Here is a 6542-nt window from a genome sequence, read left to right on the forward strand (position 1 = left end):
ACTTTGGGGACTTTGTGCCCACTGTGTGCACACTTACGATTTTAGCACACCAATTTTTTAGCGCCGCTGCCGGGGACTGGCACGATTTTTATCCTGAGATATTGATTTTCATTAGAGCCTTGGTCATTTGTTTCATTCACTGTTCCTGTGTTGTATGCCACGGCTACAACACGGTGATATTTTACCTCTTGATCTTGAGTTAGAAAGAACCATTAGGAGATGAAGAAGAGGTAGAAACAATCGGCAAAATCCCACTCTAAACCGTACCATGAGGGATAATCCACCTCCTCGGGAAGCCACAGTTAATATTGCCGATGACCAAAATAGAGGCATACGGGACTACACAACTCCTGAATTTGGTCAATTGGCCTCGGGAATTGGTAGGCCCGAAATGACAGCAACATCTTTTGAACCCAAGCCGGTAATGTTTCAAATGATTTCCACAATGGGTCAGTTTGGGGGATTATCTTCGAAAGATCCGCACTCTCATTTGAAATCTTTTATAGAAATGACTGATCATTTTAAAATTCCCGGAGTTACACAAGAGGCCTTACACTTAACGCTTTTCCTTTACACATTGAAGGATAGAGCTAGAGCATGGCTAAATTCCCAACCACCAAACTCGATCCTTACTTGGAATGATTGGGCGGAAAATTTTTCTGAAAAAAATACTTTCTTCCGACGAGGAATGTAAAAATTAGAAATGAAATTATGACGTTTCGCCAAGAAGAAGATGAAGCGGTATCAGATGCATGGAAGAGATTCAAGGACCTTTTATGGAAGTGTCCTCACCATGGAATCCCTCATTGTATTCAATTGGAAACCTTTTATAATGGACTTTCCAGTGCCGCTAAGATTATTCTTGACGCAACGGCCGGTGGCGCTTTCACAGCTAAAACCTACAACGAGGGGTATGACATTTTGGAACGAATTTCTAATAATAATACTGAATGGTCTAACCCTTGTGCTGTTGTTTCTAAATCTGTCTCGGGAATTCATGAGCTTGATGCCATTTCGTCTTTAAATGCCCAAATTTTTGCTTTAACTAATTTGGTTAAAAACAATTTAAATTTGAATGGGGAAAAGAGTCAAGTGCAATCCATAATGTCCAATTTTTCCATGACCGAATCTTGTGTTTTCTGTGGTGAAAATCATTCTTATGAGTTTTGCCCCGGAAATCCCGTTTCGGTAAATTATATTGGGAACCATACAAGAAATAGCCCATTTTCTCCTACATACAATCCAAATCGGAGAAATCATCCGAATTTTTCATGGGCCGGAAATCCGGGACTTCAACCCCCCGGGGTAACCCAAGTCCAAAACCGACCTTCGAATCCCTCAGGATTTTATCAAGGTGGTCATCACATGCAAGGTAATCATCACATGTACCAGAATGGGCAATCTTCATAATCACATGCACCTAGGCAACAAAATGTATCGGAGGGTAATGGTTCACTCGAATCTTTACTTAAAAGTTTTATAAACCAAACCAATGCCACCTTGAGGAATTTTGAGACCCAACTCGGCCAATTTGYCSCGGATCTCAAGAATAGACCTCAAGGAACCTTGCCTAGTGACACGGAAACACCAAAAGAACATGTTAAGGCCGTGACTTTAAGAAGTGATAAGAACTTGGGAGAATCTAGTACCACAAAGGAAACACCTAATGAACTGATTTGTCAAGAAAATACTTCACATTCTTTTGACACATCGAAATTTCCAGTTCTGTTTCCTTTAGCTGAAGTAAAACAGAATCTAGTTTCTGTTCCAGAAACAACAAATTTGCCCAATTCCAACACCACCCAGTCTCCACCTGACACTGCTCACAGTGGGCAGAAACTGCTCACAGTGGGCAGAAACTGCCCACACCCCAACAAAAAAGACCGGTCCAACAGATTTAGATCTGAGAGATTTACCTTTCCCAGGTAGGATGAAAGCCAAAACTGTGGATGTACAGTTTAAGAAGTTCTTGGACATCTTTAAGCAACTCCACATTAACATACCTTTGGTAGAAGCTCTCGAGCAAATACCTAGCTATGTTAAATTTTTGAAAGACATCCTCAATAAAAAGAGAAGACTGAGTGAATTTGAGACCGTGTCCTTGACAGAGGAATGTAGTGCCCTTCTTACTTGCAAAATTCTCCCAAAATTAAAAGACCCGGGAAGTTTCACCATCCCGTGTTCTATTGGAGGGAAAGAAGTAGGTCATGCCTTGTGTGACCTTGGGGCAATTATAAATCTCATGCCTTTGTCCATTTTTAATCAATTGGGAATTGGAGAAGTTCGACCTACCACCGTGACTTTGCAACTAGCGGATAGGTCCTTGGCATATCCGAAAGGTAAAATTGAAGACATTTTGGTAAAAGTGGACAAATTCATCTTTTCAGCCGACTTTCTAGTATTAGATTATGAAGCCGATAGGAATGTTACGATCATCTTAGGGAGACCCTTTCTTGCTACTGATTGACGTGCAAAAGGGTGAGTTGACCATGAGAGTGAACGACCAGCAGGTGACTTACAATGTATTTAAGACTCTTAAGTTCAATGGGGGAGATTGAGGGCTGTTCATCTATTTACTCAGTAGGTGAAGATTTAGATCTAAGTTTGATCGACTGTGTCCACAATGGAGACACTGTGGGTATGGCAGAAGACATTTCTGAAGAAGACTTACTTGAGGACATAGTTGCCTTTGAACAGTTAGATTTTAAAGATATACCAACCCAAACCCCGTCTATTGTAGAAGCACCCGATTTGGAGTTAAAACCACTGCCTTCACATCTTAAGTATGCATATCTTATGGAGGGAAAAAAAATTGCCCGTGATTATTTCTTCCAACTTAAGTAGTGAATAGGAAGAAAAGTTAGTAGATTTGCTGAAAGACCACAAGAAAACCTTTGGTTGGACCATAGCTGATATTAGGGGAATAAGTTCGTCCCTTTGCCAACATAAGATCATCTTGGAAGAAAATAGTGTTGGAAAGGTACAACCTTAAAGAAGGCTAAATCCAATCATGAAAGAAGTGGTTAAGAAAGAAATCTTGAAGTGGTTAGACGCGGGTATTATATACCCCATTGCTAGTAGTGGTTGGGTAAGTCCGGTACAATGCATGCCAAAGAAAGGTAGTACCACAGTAATCACCAACGACAAAAACAAACTTATCCCAACTAGGACCGTTACCGAATGGAGGATTTGTATGGACTATAGGCAATTGAACTTAGCTACTAAGAAAGATCACTTCCCTTTGCCTTTCATAGATCAAATGCTAGATCGTTTGGCCGGAAAGGAGTTTTACTGTTTTTTGGATGGGTACTCGGGATACAATCAAATCCACATTGCACCCGAAGATAAAAAAAAAACTACTTTCAATTGTCCCTTCAGAACTTTTGTTTTCCGACGTATGCCATTCGGTTTATGTAATGCTCCGGCCACTTTTCAACGATGTATGATGTCTATTTTTTCGGATATGATTGAGGACACTATGGAAGTTTTTATGGATGATTTTTCGGTTATTGGCACTAATTTTGAAAATTGTCTTGAAAATTTGAAAAAAAGTTTGGAGAGATGTGAAACCCATGACTTGATTTTAAATTGGGAAAAATGCCATTTTCTGGTTCAAGAGGAAATTGTTTTGGGTCACATGGTTTCAAATAAAGGTTTGGAAGTTGACAAAGCTAAAATTGAGGTGATAATTGCCCGAACCTACTTCGGTCAAAGGCATTCGTAGTTTTCTGGGACATGCGGGTTTTTACCGACGATTTATTAAGAATTTTTCTAAAATTGCAAAACCCTTATGTAACTTGTTGCATGTTGACCAAACTTTTGAGTTCACCTCCGATTGTAAAAAGGCTTTTGAAACAATCAAGAATGCTCTTGTATCGGCACCCATTATCATTACTCCAAATTGGTCCCTACCTTTTGAGGTAATGTGTGACACAAGTGATTGGGCCGTGGGTGCCGTTTTGGGACAAAGACAAAATAAAATTTTTCACCCCATATACTACGCAAGTAAGACTCTTGTTGAAGCTCAATCAAATTACACCACTACGGAAAAAGAATTACTTGCGGTAGAATTTGTTTTTTATCGTTTCCGTTCATACTTAATTGGTACCAAAGTCACTGTTCACACAGATCATTCTGCAATAAAGTATTTATTTGACAAAGCTGATGCGAAGCCACGACTTATTAGATGGATTCTTTTATTGCAAGAATTTGATCTTGAGATTGTTGACCGAAAGGGAAGTGACAATCAAGTGGCCAATCATCTTTCTAGAATTGAAGGAAATGTATCAAGTGGGGGAAGTCATGAGATTAAGGAAGTTTTCCCGGATGAATATGTTTTGGCCATACAAAACAATTTTCAAAAACAACATCCTTGGTATGCAGATATTGTCAACTATCTTGCATGTGGCCTTAAACCATATCATTTTCAAGGAAATCGGTTTAACTCACGATTGCAAGCATTATTTGTGGGACGATCCGTTCCTTTATAAAATGGGATCCGATCAAATTTTAAGAAAGTGTGTCCCGGATGATGAAATCCAAACTCTGCTAAAGGAGTGTCACGATCGCCGTACGGAGGTCACTTTGGTGGACAACGTACGGCCGCTAAAATTTTACAACGCGGATTTTTTTGTCCCACCATGTTTAAAGATGCTTTTGAATTTGTGAAGAGTTGTGATCAATGCCAACGCATGGGAAATTTGTCCCAAAGAAATGAGATGCTCTTGAACAATATTTTGGAAGTCGAACTTTTCGATGTTTGGGGTATTGACTTTATGGGACCATTCCCCATGTCTTTTCACAATCAGTACATTTTGGTTGCGGTAGATTATGTCTCCAAATGGATAGAAGCAAAGGCTTGCCCAAGAAATGATGCCAAAACGGTAGTGAAATTTTTGCATAAAAATATTTTCGTACGTTTGGGTACACCCCGAGCATTGATAAGCGATGAAGGGACTCATTTCATAAACAAAGTGCTAAGTGCCGCTCTTGAAAAGTACAACATCCAACATAAAGTAGCCACGGCTTACCACCCGCAAACCAATGGTCTTGCGGAATTTTCGAATCGTGAGATAAAAAATATTTTAGAAAAAGTGGTTAAGTCAAACCGTAAAGATTGGTCGCTTAAATTGGATGATGCACTTTGGGCCTACCATACCGCTTTCAAGACTCCATTGGGCATGTCTCCGTACCAACTTGTTTTTGGAAAATCTTGTCACCTCCCGTTGGAATTGGAGTATAAGGCATTTTGGGCTATTAAGGAACTAAATTTAAATGCAACTTTTGCAGGAGAGAAAAGAAAGCTCCAACTCAATGAGTTGGAAGAGTGGAGGTACCAAGCCTACGAGAATGCCAAGATGTATAAAGAAAAGACGAAAATGTGGCATGACCGTAGGATCAATCAGAGAATTTTTGAAAAAGGTCAAAAAGTTCTTCTCTTTAATTGTAGATTGAAGCTTTTCCCCGGAAAACTCAAATCTAAATGGTCGAGACCTTTCACTATTGTTGAAGTGGGAAAATTTGGAACTATCGATCTCTTAAACCCACAAGACAATACTGTTTTTAAAGTGAATGGACATCGGGTCAAGCATTTCTTCCCTGAAGAAATGCAAGATCCACGCCAAAAATCTCTCTGATTTTCATCAAAACCATCTGTTGTAAATATTGTATATATTTTAAATTGTGTACTTTATGTTTATTTCATGCAGGTATGCTCGCGGTAAGCATCTCATGCTCACATTCTGAAGTGGGTTTTGGTAACCTTTCAAATTTGGCGGGTTTTTGTGGATAATCTTCAAAGAAAAAAAAGGGAGTTAAGAAAAACAAATTGAAATTGAAAAGGAGAAAAATGATGAATATTCTGAATTAGGCAGCTTTGGAAGGATTGATTTGACAAAAGTTTTTTAATTTTTTATTCAAAAATCTAATTCCTTCTGGGTTTTGCATGGGGGGTGGTTTTCAAGGGTAATAACCGTCGGGTTTTATGAAAAAAGGGAGGTTAAGAAAAGGGGATAAGGTTAAAAAGTAATGATGGTCTCTAATTTTGGAGGCTTAGAAAGCCTTTGACATGACAAAAGTTTTTTTATTATTTTATTCAAAATCTTATGACTTTTGGGTTTTGCATGGTGGGTAGTTTTCAAGAGAGGTAACCACCGGATTTTTAGAAAAAAGGGGGGAAATTGATTTTAAGACTCATTGTTACACTCTTCATCTTCTCCCTCTTATTTTCCTATGGCAAAATCCCAAAAACTCACCGCCGACCGAGTTCTAAGTCGCCGGTATTTGTGCCGTTCAACCGCCGACGAGTCTTTCACCACTACTCCAGTCACGCCGCCTAATGTCGAGTCAAAGTTGCTATCTCCAGGCTATTTTGAAGAAGGTGGGGAGCGTGGAAGACCGAGTCTCGGACTTGGAGAAGAAAACAGCCCGCTTTTGGGCATATACACGAGACTGGAACCGTGTGGAACGATAGCTTCATGGCCGTCAAGACGCCCTCTTGACAGCCCAACTTTCGCTGTTTCCAAGTGGTCTATACCCCCCAC

At 39.7% G+C, this 6542-nt stretch overlaps 1 non-coding gene across 1 annotated transcript; it reads right to left on the minus strand.

Moving 5' to 3' along the window:
- Nucleotides 1-693: 693 nt before the first annotated feature.
- LOC112511905 lies at nt 694-800 on the minus strand. The gene has a single exon (XR_003069158.1). It is a non-coding gene; the product is annotated as a small nucleolar RNA R71 (small nucleolar RNA).
- Between the last annotated feature and the right edge of the window lie 5742 nt (nt 801-6542).

Source organism: Cynara cardunculus (assembly GCF_001531365.2).
Source record: "Cynara cardunculus var. scolymus isolate 2C chromosome LG 4, CcrdV1, whole genome shotgun sequence".
Classification (NCBI taxonomy): domain Eukaryota; kingdom Viridiplantae; phylum Streptophyta; class Magnoliopsida; order Asterales; family Asteraceae; genus Cynara; species Cynara cardunculus.